We start from the raw sequence: 21,732 nt of genomic DNA, 5'->3' as shown, positions 1-21,732 counted from the left end.
CTAGACCCTGTAATTTTCATCTTAGCCCAATCCCAATATTCTTTTTATTGGGATTATTCCTTTTTCTATTAAAGGGATAACCCTTTTTGCCCTAGGTTGTGAAGCAACCTACCTTTCTGTCATCCACAAATTTCCCAAATGATTCTCATAAATTGTTTGGGTCATATCTTCCACAGATATGACAAAATCCTTCTTTAGCATCATCAAAGATAATTCACAAATATTCCTTTTCTCATTCTGCCCTAAGTGGATTTTTGAGAAGGAAGTGGCATTTATCTTTGCTTGATTGACCCCAAACTTCTTGGACACCTTTTCCTGTCCATATCATTGCCCCATGCCAAAATTCAACTTAAGTTGCCTAGTGAACCTTCCTCAGAAAATTTCTACACTTCCTGTCTGAGGGAAGACTTTGTGAATGAAGTACTAGCTAGCGTAATCCTAATGAGTTAAAATTTTGTAAGGTCCTTCATATGATCAAATCATCACTCTCCTACAAAATTGGGCTCATTTCATCACTCTATGTGAGCTCAACATCAAATCTTGGTTTCTGGTCAGATTTTCAGGTTGTGAAGCAACTATATTTTATATTACTTCATTTTTGCTGAAAATTTACCAGGGCATGCTCTTACCCATATAAACTCTCTCCACAAAGTTTTGGCTCATTTCATCTATCTATTTGCCCTCAGCAAATTTTCTTAAACTCTTTGCAGAGAGGTGCATTATGAAGGAAATACCACTTTGGCTTGTCCAAATGGTATGAAAATTTTATGGTGCCCTCATATGCCTAAATCATCGTGCCATGATCATTTTTAGATCAATCCAAGCAAGTATGAGAGTGCTACTTCATTTCTTGGAATTCTTACCAGTGGGGCATTTTCTACAGCAAGTGCCATCTAGACATCTCCATTTGTCTGATTTTTGGCCAGAACAGTCATCTTAGCATGTGATCTACCCCACACAAACCAGTTCCTTCATACTCAAGCATGTGTCCCCTAGCACAACACAAACAGGTTGGTGCTGCTTTGCTTTGGAGTAAAGTGCTTTCCTCTTCTTTGCCCCTGACATGTATTGTTTCTTCCCTGGCACTCAGGGGAGGACTGTCTATCTCCTAGACATCGTTTGGCAACCCAGAGAGCGTGTCACCGCCGTGTTCACTCGGTGATCACGGGGCAGACGTGCCAAACTGACGCACTCTGGAAACTGTGGCACTGTGCTCATCCGTTCGTCCGTCGTCTCGATGCATCTCCTTGTCCTTAAGATTTCCTGTGAGCCTCTGCTTCGCACTATGCTCTGCCCCTCTCCTGTTTCGCCATCCTCGAGTGCCGATAGCCGTCCCCGTGACCTGACCACCACCCCACCTTCATTATTGTGATGCCCGAGCGCCCTCGAGCTCTCCAGAGCCTCCCCGCCGTCGGTATCAAAACCGACAGATCTTGGGTAGGGGGTTCCGAACTGTGCGTCTAAGGACCGAATGTAACAAGAGGCAGGGGACACGATGTTTACCCAGGTTCGGGCCCTCTTAATGGAGGTAATACCCTACTTCCTACTTAATTGAATTTGATGAGTATAGGGGTTATAAGAGTTGATCTACCTCGAGATCATAATGGCTAAACCCTAGATGTCTAGCCTGTATGATTATGATTGCCTCTACGGACTAAACCCTCTGGTTTATATAGACACCAGAGGGGACTAGGGTTGTACAAAGTCGGTTTACAGAGAAAGGAATCTTCATATCTGAACACCAAGCTTGCCTTCCATGCCATGGAGAGTCCCATCCGGACAAGGGGGGGAAGCCTTCTATCTTGCATCTTCACGGCTCACCAGTCCGGCCCACGTCACATAGCCCGGACGCCCGGGGACCCCCGAATCCAGGACTCCCTCAGTAGCCCCTGAACAATGCTTCAATGACGATGTGTCTGGTGCACAGATTGTCTTCGGCATTGCAAGGCGGGTTCCTCCTCTGAATACTCCAAAGTAGTTGATCAAAAGAACTATATCCGGCTCTGTACAGTAGTTACAACCTTGAACCGTGAGGGAAAAATACTTAAACAAAAATAGGTCATGTCTTCTGAGAACTTTTTCGGCGAGGTATTGTGTTCCAGCCTTATTATTATTTCGAACCGTTTTCAGCCTCATGTTTCGAGACGTGGTATTCATTGACATGTCTTGTCAAAGCAGAGATCGTGTCCCCTTATTGCAGGATTCTCATCAATACGGATTTGGGTAATCCAACCGTGCCACTCGCACGAATCCTGGGGAATGAGAGAGTTTTAAGGCTCGTGGGGGGACGCTCGACATTCACTGCCTTTATAAGAAGATAAAGATCCTCCTTTTACCCCATGCCTTCTTCCTCCTCAGCCCATCTGTCCTCAAGCTCTAGCGCCCCAGCTTCAACCCCTTCCGTCCCTAACTAATACTCCGACCATGTCCGGATCTGGAGCGTAGGTCAAGTGGATAGCCTCCTCCGTCATGGAGGAGAACATCAAGGAACTCCGAGAAGTGGGGTATTTAGCCAAAGAAATCGTCCATCGGCTCCATGCCCAAAAGTAGATCATTCCCACACCAGAGCCCAATGAGAGGGTAGTATTCACCCTCCATTTTCTTCGTGGGCTAGGGTTTCCTCTTCAACCTTTTGTCCGCGGACTCATGTTCTATTACAGGCTAGATTTCGACGATCTAACCCCAAATTCATTACTCAACATATCGGCATTCATCATCGTGTGCGAGGTGTTCCTCCGCATTCCCCCCACCCACTTTGGCCTATGGCTCAAAGTCTTCAATGTGAAGCCGAAGGTGGTCGAGGGTCAACACGCGGAGTGCGGCAGAGCCATGGTGAGCAAGCTCCCTAACGTCACCTGGCCCCAGGGGACTTTTGTAGAGACCGTGAAGGGGTGGCAACAGGAGTGGTTCTATGTTACGGTACCTCGTGACGCCACATGGGCCGCCACTCCTGAGTTCAAAACCGGTCCTCACATTAGGGCTCAAAAAAGGCCTGGATTCGGCGTCATCCGAGGAGGTGATCACGCTGCAAAAGCATATCAAGAGCATGGTGGAGAAGAACACCAGCCTTGCTAGTGTGATCCAGGTGATGTTGTTTCGCCAGATTCTCCCCTGCCAACGCCGGACTCCCCATATGTGGGAGTTTGATCCGGCAAGTCCCCGGACCTTGCAGCGGTTCGTCAGCATGAGACACGAAGATATATGGAAGCTGCTTTTTAAGACCCAAAAGACGTGGCCGCCAACAACCGAAGACCTTGGCCACGACTGTGCTCATCCAGCCACTCCAGTAAGTTTTTCAGATTTCTAATCATATCTTCAATTTGTGGATCAAAAGAGTAAGTTTAAACCTTCCCCTTGTCCCCCAGGGCTGGACGAAGAAGGCAGAGCGGATCAAGTGTCCGGCTCCCCTGCCCGAAGACCTAGCTATTCCTCTTCTGATGAAGATGCTAGTTCCGATGCCGTACCAGGCGCCGGAAAAGAAGGCCAAGAAGAAGAGAAAGGAGGTCTGAAGTGGCCTTCGCTGCAAAGGTACTTCGGACATATCATCTGAAGATACCGAAGCTCTCTCCTCCCACGATGAAGACGAGGAGGAAGTGGAGGAGAACAATTCCCCCCCTAAGGGGGAAAGAAGAAAAGGGGGGCTTCCGCGGATCTACGGGCGGAAGCGTCCTGGAAGGGGAAACTCTCCCTTTCAGACGATTCGGAATCGGACGTCGGAGCCATCCCCGAATGGAACCCCAGGCCAAAGCCTTTGGCTGAATCATAAGTTTTTAAGGATAATGTATATATCCGGCTTTATGCCTTGCAATCCTAACACACAGAATCACGTATTGTAGTCCGGCCCGCGATCTCCCCCAGCGATCATCGTCTTCTGGGAATTTGCTGGGCTCGAACATGATGGAGAGCGAGTCGCCTCCACCGGCCTCCCCACCCACTGCTATGGACAACACCGAAGTGTTGTCCCGAGGGACCCTTCTGGGCCATGGAAAGGTGCGGAAAGCTGTCAAGGTGGTGCCAGAGGGTAATACCTCTGCTGCCGAGAACATGGGGGAACAGACCCCCATGGAGACTAGCGATGAGGGCTAGGACCACTCCAGCCCCCAACCGGATGTCATTTGGGAGACCCACATGACTCCAGGATCAGGTGAGTGGCCTCCATTAAAGGAAGGGGCGCGTCCACTCCACCGGCGACCTCTGTCAATCCGGAGGCGCCGGACAATCTGGTGGAAGCGCTTCAGAGCGCTTCCATTGTGGAAGAGCATCATACCCTTATGGGTACGATAGTGGAAAGGGTTCGGTCCGCTAAAAATGGACTGAACGAAGCCTACACCAGCATTGTAATAGGCTTTGAGGTATGGTATGTAGTACTTTTTAGCTATATAAAAAAGATGTCTATGTGTAGTTAGTAGCCCCTAAGACTCTGTTCGGCGTTCATGAAGAAAGGCCGAACAAAGGATCAAATATTTCACAGGAGATGATCATACATGTCTATTTGAACAAACAGGCTTCGAAGTTGGCGGCAACCGCTCATACCGCCAAAGTGTCCGAACTAAAGAGGAGGCTAGAGCGGGCCGATGAAGAGCTCATCCACACCAACAAACAGTTGGAGGAGAAGCAAGGTATGTGATACATGTTCACATCTGAAATGATATGACTTGTTGTTTTGTTATCTTGCTGAGTTTTGTAATTATGCTTACAGTTGACGCGTCTGAGGTCGAGACCCTCAAGAATGCACTGGCCGAAGCCAAGAAGGAGGTGGAGGAGGAATGAGCCACCCGCCAAAAGAATGAATCAAGGGTGGAGGAGGTTCAGCAAGAGCTCAAGGATGCCATAAGAAAATGTGATTCCTTGGAGCGCAAGGTTGTAGATCAAGATTCCAAACTTGCTAAGGCCCTCCAAAGCATGCAGGAGGCCTAGGTTGAAGCCCAAGGCGCCTGCTAAGAAGATCGCGGCGGGTAAGGGCTTTAATATGCAGAGCGAATTTGTGAGGAGAAGGTACCTCTTACTGACCCGGGTTTGGAGTTCTCCAGGAGCATTTGCGGATCTGCCCCAAAGTATTGCTAATGTTGTGGAGTTGTTCCGAAGAGGAGAGCTCGATGGAGAAGCTGTGCTGGTCGTAGTACCTTGCGCCAGAGCATCCGGCGCCCCTCAGTGATCAGCTGGAATAGTTGTCCGAACTACATAGGGTGGCCTAATTAGCTATGAGAGATATTATAATCCGTCTCTGGGCCGCCGAGCCCATACTCGGCCGCTACTTTGGGCTCGTGAAGCGGCTAGTTAGTTCCTGCCCCCGGCTGGATGCCATAAAGCGGTCGGTCTGTATCGAAGGTGCCCGGATGGCCTTTGACCGTGTCAAGGTACAGTGGGCGAAGATGAACGCCGTCAAGCTAGCAACCAAGGGACCGCCCGCGGGCAAGGAGCACCGCACGCCAGAGCGGTATTTTGATGAAGTCTTGGAAGGTTCTCGCATTGTAGAGGGCCAGTGTTCAAAGTACAGTATTTCGGATGAATGTATCCGTGTTGCCCGAACTTTGTATTATGAAACAAGGCTTATGTATAATATGTTGCTTGTTTTACCTCTAATTATTTTCCTCCTATGCGGTTGTTTACGGTATCTGAGAGTTGGCTAGTCGTCGGCTTCAGCCCCCACATGGGTAGCACGGGGGTGTTCGGAATAGCACTTGGACACACTTGACCCAATGGCTTGGTCCTTGAAGGAGGTGTTAGTGCGGCGAACCAGGAAATCAGACTATGTGGCTTTATCGCTCTCACTTAGCCATAGGAGTTTGATAATGAGATTGTAGGCGCAGCCCCTAGTATTATTCTATTATCCGAACTTGGGTGTTGTAGACGCCTGCCAGGGTGGAGACCGGTCCTTTGCGTAATGCGGAAAAAGCATGATAGATTTATACTTAGTTGCCGAATAGCTGACCAGCTCTCGCCGCATCAGGACAGTCAGTTTTTGGCTTTCTCTACTGAGGTGTTTATCTAGATGAACCGGAAACGCAATCACAGTAGTTCTCCCTTTACTACCATAGCCGAACGAGCGGAACGTAAGGTAGTAACCACAAGAGCCGGGCAACCCAACTATTGACCAAAGACATGATTCGGAGCCGATGCATATAATGCTATATTTGAGACGCCGAATTGTACAATAAAAGTGTTCGGACTTATTTTATTTTTGAGAAGTGTACGTGGCCGAATGGAGCCCCTGGCGATTTAAGTCATACCGAGGTGTACACGGCAATCAGACTAAAAAAGAGGGAATACGGATTAGGAAATAAGCCAGTACCAAATATGTTGGGCGAAAAACTGTTTCCGTTATAGTCTGATTGATATGTCAAAATGTATTTTTACAAATGATGCGATAAGCATAGAGGCTGTTTTATATCCCGAGCACCAGGGGAAGCTGTGTGCGGGTCCTAAAAAAGGAAGAGGTGATCTTTAGAGATCCTTTAAATACTCTGCCACACGTCTACGCTGTTTTTCCTCCTTGGTGTATTATCCTTCGAAAGGATCAACGATCGAGTTTTCATGAGGGGCCTAGAAAAGGGCCCTTGGTACCGTTGGAAGGTGATGGGGAAGGAACCTAGAAAAGAAAAAAATAAGAGAAAAGAAACATGAGGGTCCAGATTGGGTCGAGCCGTATTGTGGACTTTGTCTTTACTATGCCTCCGTCTTTGCCCATGGTATCTTTAGTATGTAGTTATGTACGCGTGGCACGTGTGCTGCAATTCGGTTGGGGCTGAGACAGAGGCCGGATTGCTAATCAAGCTCCGGATGAGCTGGACTGTCACTCTGTAGGGTAGTCCGGACACGTTTAACAGTGTCTGGGGGCTTGACTACCGATGTAGTGTTTGGCTTGGTATGGCCGCCCTGGACCTCCGCTGCAAGGGCCGCGGTGCGCTCCTGAGTATGGAGGGAGCGCTCTGTGTTTCCATTGACTGTTATAACACCGCGTGGTCCGGGCATCTTCAGTTTGAGATATGTGTAATGCGGGATCGCATTGAAGTGGGCGAATGCGGTTTGTCCGAGCAGTGCATGATAGCCACTCCAGAAGGGGATGACGTCAAAGGTCAAGTCTTCGCTTCGGAAATTGTCCGGCGAACCGAAGATGACTTCCAATGTGATTGAGCCCGTGCAACGGGCCTCTACCCTAGGTATTACTCCTTTAATGGTAGTTTTTTGGTGGGTTTAATTCTTGACGAATCAATACCCATTTTGCTGACCGTGTCCTGATAGAGCAAGTTAAGACTTCTACCACCGTCCATGAGGACTCGTGTAAGGTGTAATCCATTGATAATTGGGTCGAGGACCAACGCGGTTGAGCCTCCGTGGCGGATACTAGTCGGATGGTCTCTAAAATCAAAGGTGATCGGGAAGGCTGACCATGGGTTGAATTTTGGGGTGACTGGCTCTATCGCATAGACATCCCTTAGAGCGTGCTTGCGCTCCCACTTGGGGATGTGAGTAGCGTATATCATATTCACCGTTTTGACCTTGAGGGAAAATTTCTTCTGTCCCCCTGTTTTCAGTGGGTGAGGCTCCTCATCGTCATCCTCGCTGGGCGACCCCTTCTCCTTATGTTCGATGCTCAGCTTACCAGCCTGTTTGAAGACCCAACAGCTTCTGTTGGTATGGTTGGCAGGCTTGTCGGGGGTGTCGTGAATCTGGCGGGGTCGATCTAGTATTAGGTCCAGGCTGGATGAGTCGTCTTCATTTCTTTTAAATCGCTTCTTCCACTAACCAGACTTGGAGCCACTGAATCCGGTGTTGACCGCCGTATCATTATTATTATTACTGCTTCGACACTTGCGTTTTTTGCATCGTGGCCTGCCATTGCCATTTCTGGTTTCTGAAGTACCCGGGTTGCTGGCACCGTTGTTGCTATGGGCTAACCAGCTAACTTCTCCCGTGCAAAAGCGAGTCATGAGTGCTGTAAGGGCTGCCATGGACATTGGCTTCTCTTGGCCAAGGTGTCAGGTGAGCCATTCACCGTGGATGCTATGTTTAAAGTCTGCCAGGGCTTCGATGTCCGGGCAGTCGACAATCTGGTTCTTTTTAATTAGGTACCTAGTCCAAATTTTTTTGGCTAACTCTCCGGGCTGTTGGACTATATGGCTGAGGTCATCGGCGTCCAGAGGTCAGATATAAGTGCCTTGGAAGTTGTCTCTAAAGGCGTCTTCCAAGTCTTCCCAACTTCCAATAGACTTCTCTGGGTGTCTATTTAACCAGTGCTGAGCTGGTCCCTTAAGCTTTAGGGGAGGTATTTGATGGCATGTAGATCGTCGCCGCGAGCCATGTGAATGTGGAGAAGAAAATCTTCAATCCATACTACGCGATCTGTTGTACTGTCATATGATTCGATGTTCACGGGTTTAAACCCTTCTAGGAACTAGTGCTCCATTACCTCGTCGGTGAAGCATAGTGGGTGTGCGACGCCTCTGTATCGGGCCATGTCGCGACATAGTTCGGATGAAGTCCGAATGTGGTTTTCGGCCCGGGTGAGGTTGTGCTTGTCACGCCAGGCCTGATGGCCGTCTTCCCATGCTGGAGCACGGCCTCGTGATCCGTAGATTGATCTGGTCTGACCGGCTCTATTGTCCAGGTCCTGTTGTAGGTCGTAGGTGTATCCCGGAGCCGCTGTTCCCCTGCCTTTATGGCGAGGTGGTACGGGCTGGTGTTCGGCTTGGGTTGCCGCTCTGTCCCGACCACGTGGTGGTCGGTCAGGTCTGTCAGTAGTGCCACGCATTGGCGGTATGGGCTCCAGGGCCTCATCGTCGAATTGGGGTAGCAGCTTGCGTTTTGGGTAGCTCTTTGTGGGGCGTTCGAGGCCGTATTCCTCGGCTGCCAGGACATTAGTCCATCTATCATTGAGCAAATCCTGATCAGCCTGAAGCTGTTGCTGCTTCTTTTTCAGGCTTCTTGCAGTGGTGATTAGCCGACGCTTGAAGCGCTCTTATTCGAGGGGTTCCTCTGGCACGATAAAATCTTTGTTGCCGAGGCTCGTATCCTCTTCGGAGTTCGGTAGGTAGTTATTTTCCTTCGAGTCCTCGTTCCCGACAGGATCCTCGGGGTTTACTTGCCCATCCTCCCAATCATCCTATTTAGATGTTGGCTCTACAGGGGATTCAGGGTCTTCGGCATTCTCTGGAGTATTATTGTCTTCGGTGCCGGTATTGCCATCTTTGTTGCGACGCGATTTTGAGCGGCCCCGCTGACATCGACGCTTCGGAGGAGCTTCAGCAGGCTTGTCCTCAACCGGATCCTTCTTGTCGTCGTCGCCATCCTCTTTGGGTGTGTCCACCATGTACACGTCGTATGTGGAGGTGGTCGTCCATCGTCCGGTAAACAGAGGGTTTTGGCCTTGTTCGTCTCCGGCATCGTCGTCCATACCGTCAATGTCTTCGAAGGCGTAGTCCAGCATGTCGGTTAGATCTTCGACAATGGCTATGAAGTTGGTGGTGGGTGGGACGTAAAATTCCCCATTCTCAGCCCCTAGTCTGGGCTGGGCATAGTTCGGAAGTGATCCTTCCATAATGGCGAGTGATCGCATTAAGTCCAGAGCCTCATTTAAAGGTGAGGGTTGGGCAGAGAAACGAGAGTCCATGGGGTTGTCCGGAGTTGGAGCCTCCTAGCGGCGCCCGCTTGACACGGACCTCGAGATTTCGGACTTAGGGTCCGACGGGGTATCCGGCGCTTGAGTGACAAGGGGATTTCGGTTCATCTTTGGGTTAGCCGATGGCGCCGTCCCCTCCGGATCTCTGGCAACAAGTTCCATAATTGCTGAGAGTCCGCCGAGCTCTAAACTCCCGTCTTCGGACCTGACAGCCTGCTCTGGATCTAAGGCCAGAGCGGTGATCGGGGTCGCGAACCCTTCGAAGATCAAATCTCCTCGGATAGCGGCGACATAGTTTAGGCTCCCGAAACTGATCTGATGACCCGGGGCGTAGCTGTCGATTTGCTAGAGGTGGCCAATCGAGTTGGCACGCAGCGCGAAGCCGCCGAATATGAAAATTTGTCCTGGGGGGGGGGGGGATCTCCCCCGAAACAACATCATTGTGGATGATCGAATGAGCCATCGAATCCTTTGTCGACAGCACAGAGGAACTCTCAATGAAAGCATCAATGTCATTGTCAAAACCGGCAGATCTCGGGTAGGGGTCCCAAACTGTGGGTCTAAGGATCAAAGTAACATGAGGTAGGGGACATGATGTTTACCCAGGTTCGGGCCCTCTTAATGGAGGTAATACCCTACTTCCTGCTTGATTGAATTTGATGAGTATAGGGATTACAAGAGTTGATCTACCTCGAGTTCGTAATGGCTAAACCCTAGATGTCTAGCCTGTATGATTATGATTGCCTCTACGGACTAAACCCTCCAGTCTATATAGACACCAGAGGGGACTAGGGTTGTACAAAGTAGGTTTACAGGGAAAGGAATCTTCATATCCGAACACCAAGCTTGCCTTCCACGCCAAGGAGAGTCCCATCCGAACACGGGGGAAGCCTTCTATCTTGTATCTTCATGGCCCACCAGTCTAGCCCACATCACATAGCCCAGATGCCCGGGGACCCCCTAATCCAGGACTCCCTCACCCGCAGCTATAAGTAGCATGCCTGACTTCTTACACAGCTCGCCGCTCTCTCCACGGCCCTCCAAGTCCACCGGAGCTGCCCCACCTCGCCTCCATCTGCCATGGCCGCCTCAGCCCCTACTTGTTTCCGGCAAGCCCAAGCCACCTCTCCCCTCCTTTCCACCACAATCGTATTCCCCGGAGTCCGGCGCCCCTCCCCACCCACTCCTCTCGACATCGGAGCTGCTGTAGCCTCGCGCCCCAAGATCAACCACCGCCTCCTCCTCTCGGCCATTGCATGGAGCCTCCATGTTACTCCTCCCCGATGTACAGGCTGTGGCTGAGCGGGCGTGGCATAGCCTATCTTAGTCGTCGATGCCCTCGCCCCGGTCGGGAGTGGCCGGAGGCAGCGGGCCAGCCGGCGTGCCCCTCCCCTGCTTCTGCTCTGTTCCACACGGGGAACGGCGGGAGGTAGGAGAAGACCTTGCCAGGTGGGCCCCTCCTCTAGGAGGGCACCAATTGTAAGCCTTTGGGAGTTGACCCAGCTTGGGCCACGTCAGTAAGTGGAAACACATTTCTATAAATACACTTTCGATTAGTGAAAGCGTACTCCGATCTTCTTTGTAACATAAACGTTATCCACTTCTGAAAGTGCACTGTCGTTCTTCTTCAGCTCAGAATACGCTTTCTTTGTGCAGAAACACATTTCTCCAGAAGACGCTTTCTGTTTTTCAGCCCAGAGACTTGTTTGTGGAGAAAGTTTTACAGATTGGTCCATTTTCTTCAAACACTTGCATCTCCACAACCGTAACTTCGAATGAGGTGATTCCAAACCCAAATCTTCGTTTGTCGCGCCTGTACTATTGGTACCATTTTCACTATGTGTTCACATACTAGAAATGACCATTATGTCATTTCCTCTAATCAGCCCCTTCGAGGGAGAAACGTTTCTGATGATTCTTTCCGTGGCTTCACCGCACCTCTCCCCGATGGTTCCTTCATTCCCAGGCATGCCACGATAGCCACTTGCATGATGGATTTGCAGTAGACATGGTTTTCAACTTGAATATTTCAATAAGTTGTGCATGCTAATATTTCTGTGAATGCTTCTTATGCTTATGGATCCATGCTTGTTCTTATGCCATGATTATTTTCATCTAGTTGGTTACACGCTTACTTGCTAATATTGTTATCATGTTCTATTCTGGTAGTTATTTTCACGATGCTAGTAGTCATACTATGTTCATATTAGTGATATGCTTTGCTATACTTGTGCTATTCAGGATCATCGTTATGCCATGTTCATTTGCATCTGGTAGAGTAAATATTTTATTGTTATTGATGTTAAGATGAACGTGCTAAATGGTTGTGTTATCCATCCATGCTCATGTTGATGTCATGCTCATATGCATTGTTATTTCATCATGTTATTCTGTTATGACTCAGCTGTTGCTTATTCAAGTTTAACCGGACTTCAATCAAACTTGTACACCTATTGGCTGAGTCATAGTGCCATCGAATCAAGCTGAAGTGCAGCCACACTTGCCTTATGGGGGGATCCTAACTGGGTCTATTGTCATGCCTCTCTCCGATGCCTCTAACTAGGGAAGGTTATGTGCGCGCGTTACCCTGATCAGGTATGCGGCCATAAGCCCTATGTGCTTGTTGTTGTTATACCCGGGTTGTCCTCGTTTGGGACCGTTTCTGTTTTGCCACGGCGGTGGCCATTGGATGTCGCGAGGTGACATCGGGGCCACCCATGACTTAGCCCAAAGGGGAGTTTGTCGGGGTGGCCGGGAGGGTGTCATGCAATAGATCGGTTTTGAAGGAACGCCGTTGGTACACCCGAATGGGAGCATGAGGCATTGGGTTTCGTGGTGTGGGTATAGTGTACTAACTTCTGCTGAGTGTATAAATTATCGATAGTCGCACCCGCGGATATGGGCCTAGTTCGTAGAGGTCACACTATGGGTCAACAGTAATAATAACCTCATTAATGAACAACCCTAGTTCGATGAGGAAAGAAGTGGATTGATCTTTATGTGATCGCGAGAGGATCACAATGGTATCGTGGATACCGAAGTTGGTTGATGTTTGTGGTGTCATGTGATGATCCCAGGAAAAGATCAAGCTCCTTATGGTCATGTAATGATTACTACGGTATTGTTAATACCAAGCTTGATTTGATCCTGAGGTGATTATGTGATGTCCATGATGGTAAGTGGTATATGTGGTGGTTACGAGGTAACCCCGAACAGAGTAAGTGGATCATGTGAAGTTTGTTGGATTCTAGTATCATCTTGTGCATATCATGAGTAACCTTGGCATGCTCATTTCATGTGATGCTAGTTGTGTTATGTTCATGCCATGCTCATCTGATGTTGTTCTAGTGATATCATGCTCATCATTGATTAACTTGTAAATGCCATGTTGTTGTTTGTCTTGATTGCTTTTGGTTGCTGTGAGCTTGTAAGTACATTCAATGTACCGACCCGGCATGTCATGCCAGATTGCAGGTGATGCCATGATTGATTTCTTGTCGAGGTTACCGTTCATGCTAGCTAGATCGTGTCCCAGGCAGAGTCCCTGTGGAGTGGAGTCCAACATTGTCGTCGTTGTTCCGCTGCTAGTAGTCATTCCGCTGCTTCGAATTGTTTTGCTGCTTGCATAGAGCAACCGTGGCAGACGTAGTGTCGTTGTGCCGATGTAATGCACTTGTATCCATTTCGATTGTAATAAGAGCTAATTTGTTCCATGCCAAGTAGTGCCATATTGCAGAAGACTTACCTCGATCTCTGGGCTGAAATACGGGGTGTTCCAGTCTCTTTGAGCTGGGGTGCCACAAGCATTGGTATCAGAGCAGGTCTCGCTGTAGGACATCCTAGTCTACGCGAGTGTTAGAAAACGGTAGTATAGAGTCTTGTTTGTCTTCTTTATTTGATTATTGCATTTGTTTGTCGCATAGCATGCATATAGACTCATTGTTTTGTCGCTAACCGTTGATCATGTGAGTGTAGGTGGCATCGGTTTCGATCCACTACCTGCACCCCTCCAGTTTTGCATACCTGTTTCTCGTTGTCCGGCGTCATCTCTGTCCCAGCGGAGTGATGCCTAGGTACCAAGTGTTCCAGACACGATTTGCAGGTATCATATCCTTATCTGTCTGTCAGCCACCCCTATCATTTCGATGGTAGACATGTTTCTATCCCGGATTATGCCATTCATCTCGCCGTGTTGGCAACCCTTACTGATCTCTGCTGTCAAAAAAGGGCGATGCCAGTGGGCCTTGGTTTTCACCTCTACCCTACCTTGTCACCCCATTCTTTGGACGTGTATGGTTCCCTTCCATACGCTTCATGATGGTGTGGTTGTGACCTCCACATTTCGCCACATGATCGCCAAGTCCGTCCTCACCTCCATGTCCGCCCAGATGCGACCGGTGTTAAGCCAGCGCTTGGCGTAGCCTTGTTTACACCAAATCCTTCCACACTTGGATTCACTTTCGTGCACACCGTCACAACATGTTAGACCGTAATGCCGGAGTTTCGGCGAGATTTGTGTTCTTAGGTATGCGTGCATATTATTGTTGTGAGTACCAGTAATGTGTGATGTTGCTTGAATATAATATTATTTGTATGCCTTGTGTGTTTTTGTTTTTTGTCGTTTCTTTTGTTCTTTCTTCGGGCCCTCAGTGTTGCATTATTTCCCCTTATTAAAGTTGCTTGTAAACCGACACTGGTCCCGAAGAATCAACAAGGAATTCATATATTTGGAAGCTCAGCTAAATAGTATGGAATTCTCAGCCGACTGCATTGTATTGAGAATAACCGGTCTGAATACAAATGATATCTTGGCTTGATTATCAGCATCAAATCTAAATCAGTGTGCAATCTTCATAGTAATGATGATAAATCAGCTCGAAGACAAGTTGTGTGCAAGCCCAATAGTATATTATCAGTCAAAGGTAGAAGCTTCTAGTGTAAGCAACCCAATCTTCCCTCGCAAGCTACCTGAGAATCTTACAATGCAAGTCTCCTTAGTCTTCCTCGGTATGATATGTGGATGACTTCCAGCATAAGATACTCCACCTTCCTCGGTAAGCCACCACAAAAGCTTCCGGCATAAGAAATCGAGTCTTCCCCAGCAAGCCACTAAGGGGGGAAGCTTCTGAAGTACGGTACCCAACATTCTTTAGCAAGCTGTCTGACAAAAGCTTCGAGCACAAGCTATACAGTCTTCTTCAGCGCGATGGCTTTCAGCACAAGCTTCCTCAATATGGCACTGGTACAAGGTATTACATTACATAGCGAGTTGACAACATATGGCAGTGCATCTCAAAAATCAGATCCACAACAGTTTGGTCAGGAACATGAGCCAATCTAGACACAAGTATCTCCCTCAGGAACCAAATGCTCAGCTACACATGCTTTCATTGTGAACATATGTAACATCCCAAAATTCTAAATTTTGGAATGTTATAATAAATAGAGAGATTTGATTGACTGTCTGATTGATTGACTGAAAGTGAGTGAAATTTGAAACTTTTGAAAGCTAAATGAGAGGGAATAAAAGGACTTTCCCAAACTTTCATTTTTGCCTTTATGCTCTCCGTGAATTCAAATACTTTTTCATCACTAAACCCTGGAGAGAAGATGACATGACTTCTTCCATTTAATTAAATGACAAGGGGTGTTGAAAATATTTGAATTTCATTTGAGAATATTTCCAATTATGAAACTTTATGCAACTCAATGATTTTCATGAGAGAAGATAAAATGACTTCTTTAAATTATATGAAATATGAGTTGGGAGTTTCAAAGAATAAAATTCAAAAGTTCTTTTGAATTTATTTTCAATTTGGAGTTATTTGAGTTTTATTCAAATTATTTTTCTCCAAAAATAAAATATATGGAAAATAGGGTAACATGATTCCCTACATCAGAAAATTGGAGATAAATAAATTTGAATTCATTCTGGTATTTCTAAAATGATTTTTATTGGATTTTAATAGACCAGTAGCACTCTTTGATTTATCTGATTTTGTGTGGATTTTATTTGGCATTATAAAAATGTCCATGTTGTAGAAAAAAATTCTGCAAATTTTGGTATATTATATGCCTATATAAAAAATTTATTTATTTTTGTTTTATTTATTTTTATGTTGTCTGGAAAATCTAAAAAAAAATTTCCTCCTCCGATTGGGCCGGCCCAGCCGAAGCCAGGCCAAGGCCCAGCGCGCCATCGCCCCGTCCCCGAGCGGGACTCCGCTCGGGAGTCCGCCGCCGCGCCGCCACCTCGACGTCCGGGCCGCCCCAGACTCTGCGCCGCCCCTTGCCCCCTTCTGCACGCCAGCTCGCCCCCTTCGTCCATAAAAAGCGCGCCGCCCTCTCTCCGTGCGCCGCGCCGTCATCCCCGACGGCCGAAGCTGCCGCTCCTCGCCCCGCGTTGCGTCGTCGCCGCTGCTAAGGCCGCGCCGCCTCCGCTGGTCCTCTGCCGCGCCGCCACAGCCGCCTCTCGCCTTGCGCCGCCGCCGCCGCTAGCTCCGCTGCCCCGCGCCGCCTTCCCGCGCCGCACAGCCACCGCCCACCCCGCCGTCGCCGCGATCTCGCCGGATATCGCTGGGAACTGCCGTCGCCGGTTTTCACCGTAAACCGCCACCGGTTTATTTAGATCGAACCGGTAAGGACTACCCGGTCCGGTTTTTTTAGGTTTTCGTTTTAGTAGTCGGTTTTCTTTTAAAACCCCGTTTAGTATATTTAGAGAATGCTCGCTGGTTTAGCCTCTGGAGCGAACGAGTTCATAGTTTAGGGTTCAGGAGTGAACGTTCATTGTTTAGATTTTTTTTTCTTTTTAGATTTTCGGCCAGGGACCTAAATGTGAATACTTTATTTATAGAATAGTCCATGTTCTTCAAACAAGCATAACTATTTACTCGTTTGTCCAAATCCAATGAAACCAACGCCCACCTCTTCGTTACGATCTCCCCTATCCAGTAATCCAACTCAAACATGTTTTTGAAAAGTTTAAAATTTAAATTAGATCAGATTTGAATTCAAACTTCGTTTGATCATAACTTGAGTTTCGTAGCTCCGTTTGAGTTGATTCTTTTTGCAAATCGAAGCTCTTGACCTAAACTTTCTGATAAGGCCAAATTCATATAATTTTGGTACTGTTAGAAATTGTTTTATGTTGCAAGAGCTATTTGCTTGGTTTCGATGTTTTCCGAATCGACTTCTTCGATCTTTCTGATCTTTTGAGTGATTGCTTATGTATGGCTACTATTGCTTGCTTACGATAGATTGACCGGAGTGTGACGAGTAGATCTATCAAGATTTTTGAGTGCGAATCATCTTCATCAACATTGCAGGCAAGTTCACACTTTGATCACACCTTTTTCATACCCAGTTTTATGCATTAGTTTCACCCTCAAACATTGCATGAGTAGGATTGATAACATGTGGGAATTGGGAAGTAGTTGATGAGGTAGGAACCTATTGCCCTGCAGTCAAACCTTGGGAGTTACTTTTACGTTATGCTTACATTGCCATGCTATGCTCGTAGACGTGGATTGGGTTTTGAGAGTATTCATGACAGATGTGAGATTGTTAATTAATGGTTTACTTAAGGTGGCAACTTAAACACACATCTGGGTGGATTGAGGCACCTGGTTATTCGACGATTGCCTGTCTAGGCACCTGGGTAGACCAGGATTGCCTGTTTTTTTATGGACCGCCACCCAGGCTCAAAGGGATCATGAGATTATTCATACTAGAAACTTCCGTGTGCAGCCACAAGCTATTATGGGCTCTAGCATAGTTGACTAAGTCGTGCGAACTCTTACAGTGGTAGACTAGCAGATGTAGGGGATGTAGGTGGTACGGTCTACCCGATCGTAAGGTGCTAGCGCTTCTGAAAGACTATGTCTCGGTCATCCGTCTTCTCAAACACCATGTAGTGCGAGAAACGAAACGGAGGTGATCGAGTCTTGTGGGGAAAAGTGCGCAAACCTCTGCAGAGTGTATAAACTAATCATGATTAGCCGTGTCCCCGGTTATGGACATCTTGAGTATCTAGTACTTGGATTATCATGTGAATCTCATCATGTTACTTTAAATTAAGTTTGTTGGGTTTAATGATGTTACTTAATTGGGATTGAGAATGCTGTCAACCATTCTCAATGTTCAACAACCACCATGATAGTTAAATAAAATTTATTCCTTTGTAGTAGGGAAAAATTGGCTTTTCGCAAAAACCTTACAACCGTAGAGCTTTTCCACCAGCCAAATATGCATGTAGTGATAGACATTGTTCATCATACTCTATGGTGTGAATTTTCCCGTACATTCAATGTACTGACCCTTTGTGGCTGCAACGTCTCATGTTGCAGGATTTCTTACGACGAGTAAGAGATACGTTAGGGTTACGATTTCTACACTCAACTTTGCCGTTGGTGTTGATGGGAATCCACAACCTTGTTACTTTCGCTATTTGGATTGAGGTAATAGTATTTTACGTTACTTATACATGTGATTTACCTCTGTTATAAATCCTCGAGTACTGTGTGTCAGCATACCGATCCAGGGATGACACTTAAGCATAGAGACTTGATCCATTCGGGTCGGGTCGCCACAAGAAGGTATCAGAGCACGTGTTGACTGTAGGACGTGACCCTAGAAACTGGCAAGCCCATAGCAAAGATTTTTCTCTACAACTTTCCCTTTCAAAAAGATCTTTTACCTCTCTTCTCTTCTGAGCTTATTCAAAAATTCCCTTTTAGTGAGACCATACCCCTTTCCCCTTTTGACCACATGAAGAATCGGCTGATGAGACCACTCCAAGAAGTACAAGATATCGGACAACTAAGACCACTTTGGAATGAAGAGTATTTTCCGTGCATCTGAATAATGGAAACTACAACAGTTGAAGACTCCGAAGACTAGGAGAATTGGAGGCTATGAAGAATTCCCAGATTTGTATGACCTAGGAAGGCTACCCTTATGGAACTTGGCAGACTATGGAAGTTGTCAATACCCGAGATCAAGGTGTATCGGAGAAAGACTGAAACAAGGAGCATGAGAACTCAAAGTTTGGTCAAAGAAAATGATAGAGGCTAAGGTGTCCCGATGTTTCAAAATGTTCATCTCAGAGAGTGCATCATTTCATCTCATTGCATCATTTTCATTTGAGTTCATCTTGATGCCTGAAGTGCTGTTGGAAGAATGGTATTTGAGATAATTGTCAGATCTGCTGCTCCAATTAGATATTTGTCATTTTTGCCATGTTTATTGTGTGCATGATATGCCCCTGAGCTCTTCATGAGTTTTGTTACATGTTTTGCCATCTATCCAGAGGTGCAACCCATGTATTTTTTTGATATGTGTGGTGACTAGCACAAGCTTGCAAAGTGGAGCATTCGTTAATGCTGATTTCAGGGACTTAGCATTTCCACTAAGTCCTTGATCTGTTTATCTCAATATGCCATATGTTCATGTTGTTTCCTAGTGATCCGTGCCTCTTTTGAGGATGATCAATAAGGATGTTTTGTTAATCTTGTAGTGATCTATCCATCCATGTATTTGTTTGCAATTATGGAGAACCCTAGCTTGAGTCAATCGAGCTCTACTTTTGTCATTTCGTGAATCTAGGCAGATTGTCTACTTGTTAGCAATTCTGCCGAGGATGTTGTAGTTGATCCGTGCATGCTATTGATAGAGGCAAAGGTGTCCCGATGTTTCGATGAGATGGTGGCTATCATTTTCTGTGGGAGTCGACCTTGACGATCCGACTACGAACGTGCGAGACGTCGCGCCTTAGCAATCGCTAAACCAACTTCCGAGGTTATTGACCACGCCGGAGCACGATCAACCTGACCACGAGGGTCTGTTTCCTGCGAGCAAACGAAGAACAAGCAAGAAACTGAGATTGCAATCGGGATATTGCGAATATAAGATGAAAGCTTTATTGATCAAGGTGGGGTTCTGTGACGTCTTGGTCTGGTTGTTGGACACAAACGAAGTACGCGAAGTTGCAGCTATGGCGAACTTTTAATCTAAACAAAACCCGAAGTCTAAACGACGCCCTAAGGGCTGTATATATGGAGGAAGAGGGGGGGAATTTCGTGGCCCTTGAGGGTGGGGTCCGAAACCAACCCTAACTCTTGTTTCCCCACACATACGGACTCTAAAAATAGCCTATACTTAAGTATTTCGAAATTACATGGGCCTGGCCCATTAATAAGGTGACGCAGCACCTAGAATAGCCTATGGACGAATATTATGAAGTGGCATCTTGTATATTTCGTCCAAGGCTTCATGCACTCCTTATGGCGGCTTCAAAGTCCTGAAATCATCACTTGTAACTCCGTTCTTGATCCCCTTGCGCATGCCATCAACTCCATGCGTGTTCTTGCTCCAATGTTCATCCTTCTCCAAGCTAGGCCCTTCATTTGTAAGCAAAACAAATGTATCCAATTTAGGCAGCATCATAATCTCATGAACATTAGAATCATTACCAAGAAACGAAACTACCTAGTAATTTAATTGGCGTGCGCGAGCTCTAGTAATTGGTCCAGTATATGTAACAGTAGGGGCTGTGGGTGTAACAATGGTATTGATGTCCTCATCATCCTCCCCTTCTTGAAATGAAGTCGTCCTCGACGGAAGCGCATCTTCCTCACCCAAATAAGGCTTCAAATCTGCAATGTTAAAAGTGGGACTAACCCCAAAATCTACAGGTAGCTCAAGTTTATATGCATTATCATTTATTTTCTCTAACACCTTAAAAGGATCATCAGCACGTGGCATTAGCTTTGATTTGCGCAGATTAGGGAATCTATCTTTACGCAAAAATGTAACCAAACAAGATCTCCAGGCGCAAACACAACATGTTTTCTACCCTTATCTCCACCAAGTTTATATTTAGCATTCATACGCTCAATGTTTTCCTTAGTTAACTCATGCATTTTTAAAATCAATTCAGAACGTTCTTTAGCATCAAAATTAACCTTCTCTGAAGATGGAAGAGGCAACAAATCAATAGGTGCACGAGGTAGGAAACCATACACAATTTCAAAAGGGCACATCTTAGTAGTAGAATGCAATGAGTGATTATAAGCAAATTCAATATGAGGCAAGCATTCTTCCCACATTTTCTTGTTATTCTTCAAAACAGCCCTAAGCATAGTAGACAATGTTCTATTGACTACTTCAGTTTGTCCATCAGTTTGGGGGTGACAAGTAGTACTAAAAAGCAGCTTAGTCCCCAACTTAGCCCATAAACATCTCCAAAAGTGGCTAAGAAATTTAGTATCACGATCTGAAACAATAGTATTTGGCACACCATGTAAGCGAATAATTTCACAAAAGAACAAATCAGCAACATTAACAGCATCATCGCTTTTATGACATGGTATAAAGTGTGCCATTTTCGAGAACCTATCCACGACAACAAATATGCTATCCCTCCCCTTCTTTGTTCGAGGTAAACCTAAAACAAAGTCCATAGATATATCCTCCCAAGGAACACTAGGTACAGGCAAAGGCATATATAAACCATGAGGATTGAGTCGTGACTTAGCTCTTTGACATGTAGTGCAGCGAGCAACAAAACGCTCAACATCCCGTCTCATCTTTGGCCAAAAGAAATGTGTAGCAAGTATATCCTCTGTCTTCTTGACGCCAAAGTGTCCCATTAATCCTCCTCCATGCGCCTCCTGCAACCGCAAAAGACGAACGGAGCTAGCTGGAATGCATAGCTTGTTAGCATGAAACACAAATCCATCGTTAAGAACGAACTTGTTCCAAGTTCTCCCTTCCTTACAATTCTGCAATACATCTTTAAATTCAGCATCATGAACATATTGATCTTTGATGGTCTCCAAACCAAATATTTTAAAGTCAAGTTGGGAAAGCATAGTATAACGATGAGACAAGGCATCAGCAATAACATTTTCTTTACCCTTCTTGTGTTTAATGACATAAGGGAAAGTCTCAATGAATTCAACCCATTTAGCATGTCTACGGTTCAGTTTTGCTTGACTTTTAATGTGTTTCAAAGATTCATGATCAGAATGTATAACAAATTCCTTGGGCCATAAATAATGTTGCCATGTTTCTAAGGTCCGAACAAGAGCATATAATTCTTTATCATAAGTAGA

The sequence above is a fragment of the Triticum urartu genome, chromosome 7, assembly GCF_003073215.2.
Source record: "Triticum urartu cultivar G1812 chromosome 7, Tu2.1, whole genome shotgun sequence".
Lineage (NCBI taxonomy): Eukaryota > Viridiplantae > Streptophyta > Magnoliopsida > Poales > Poaceae > Triticum > Triticum urartu.
This window is presented reverse-complemented; position numbering follows the sequence as displayed.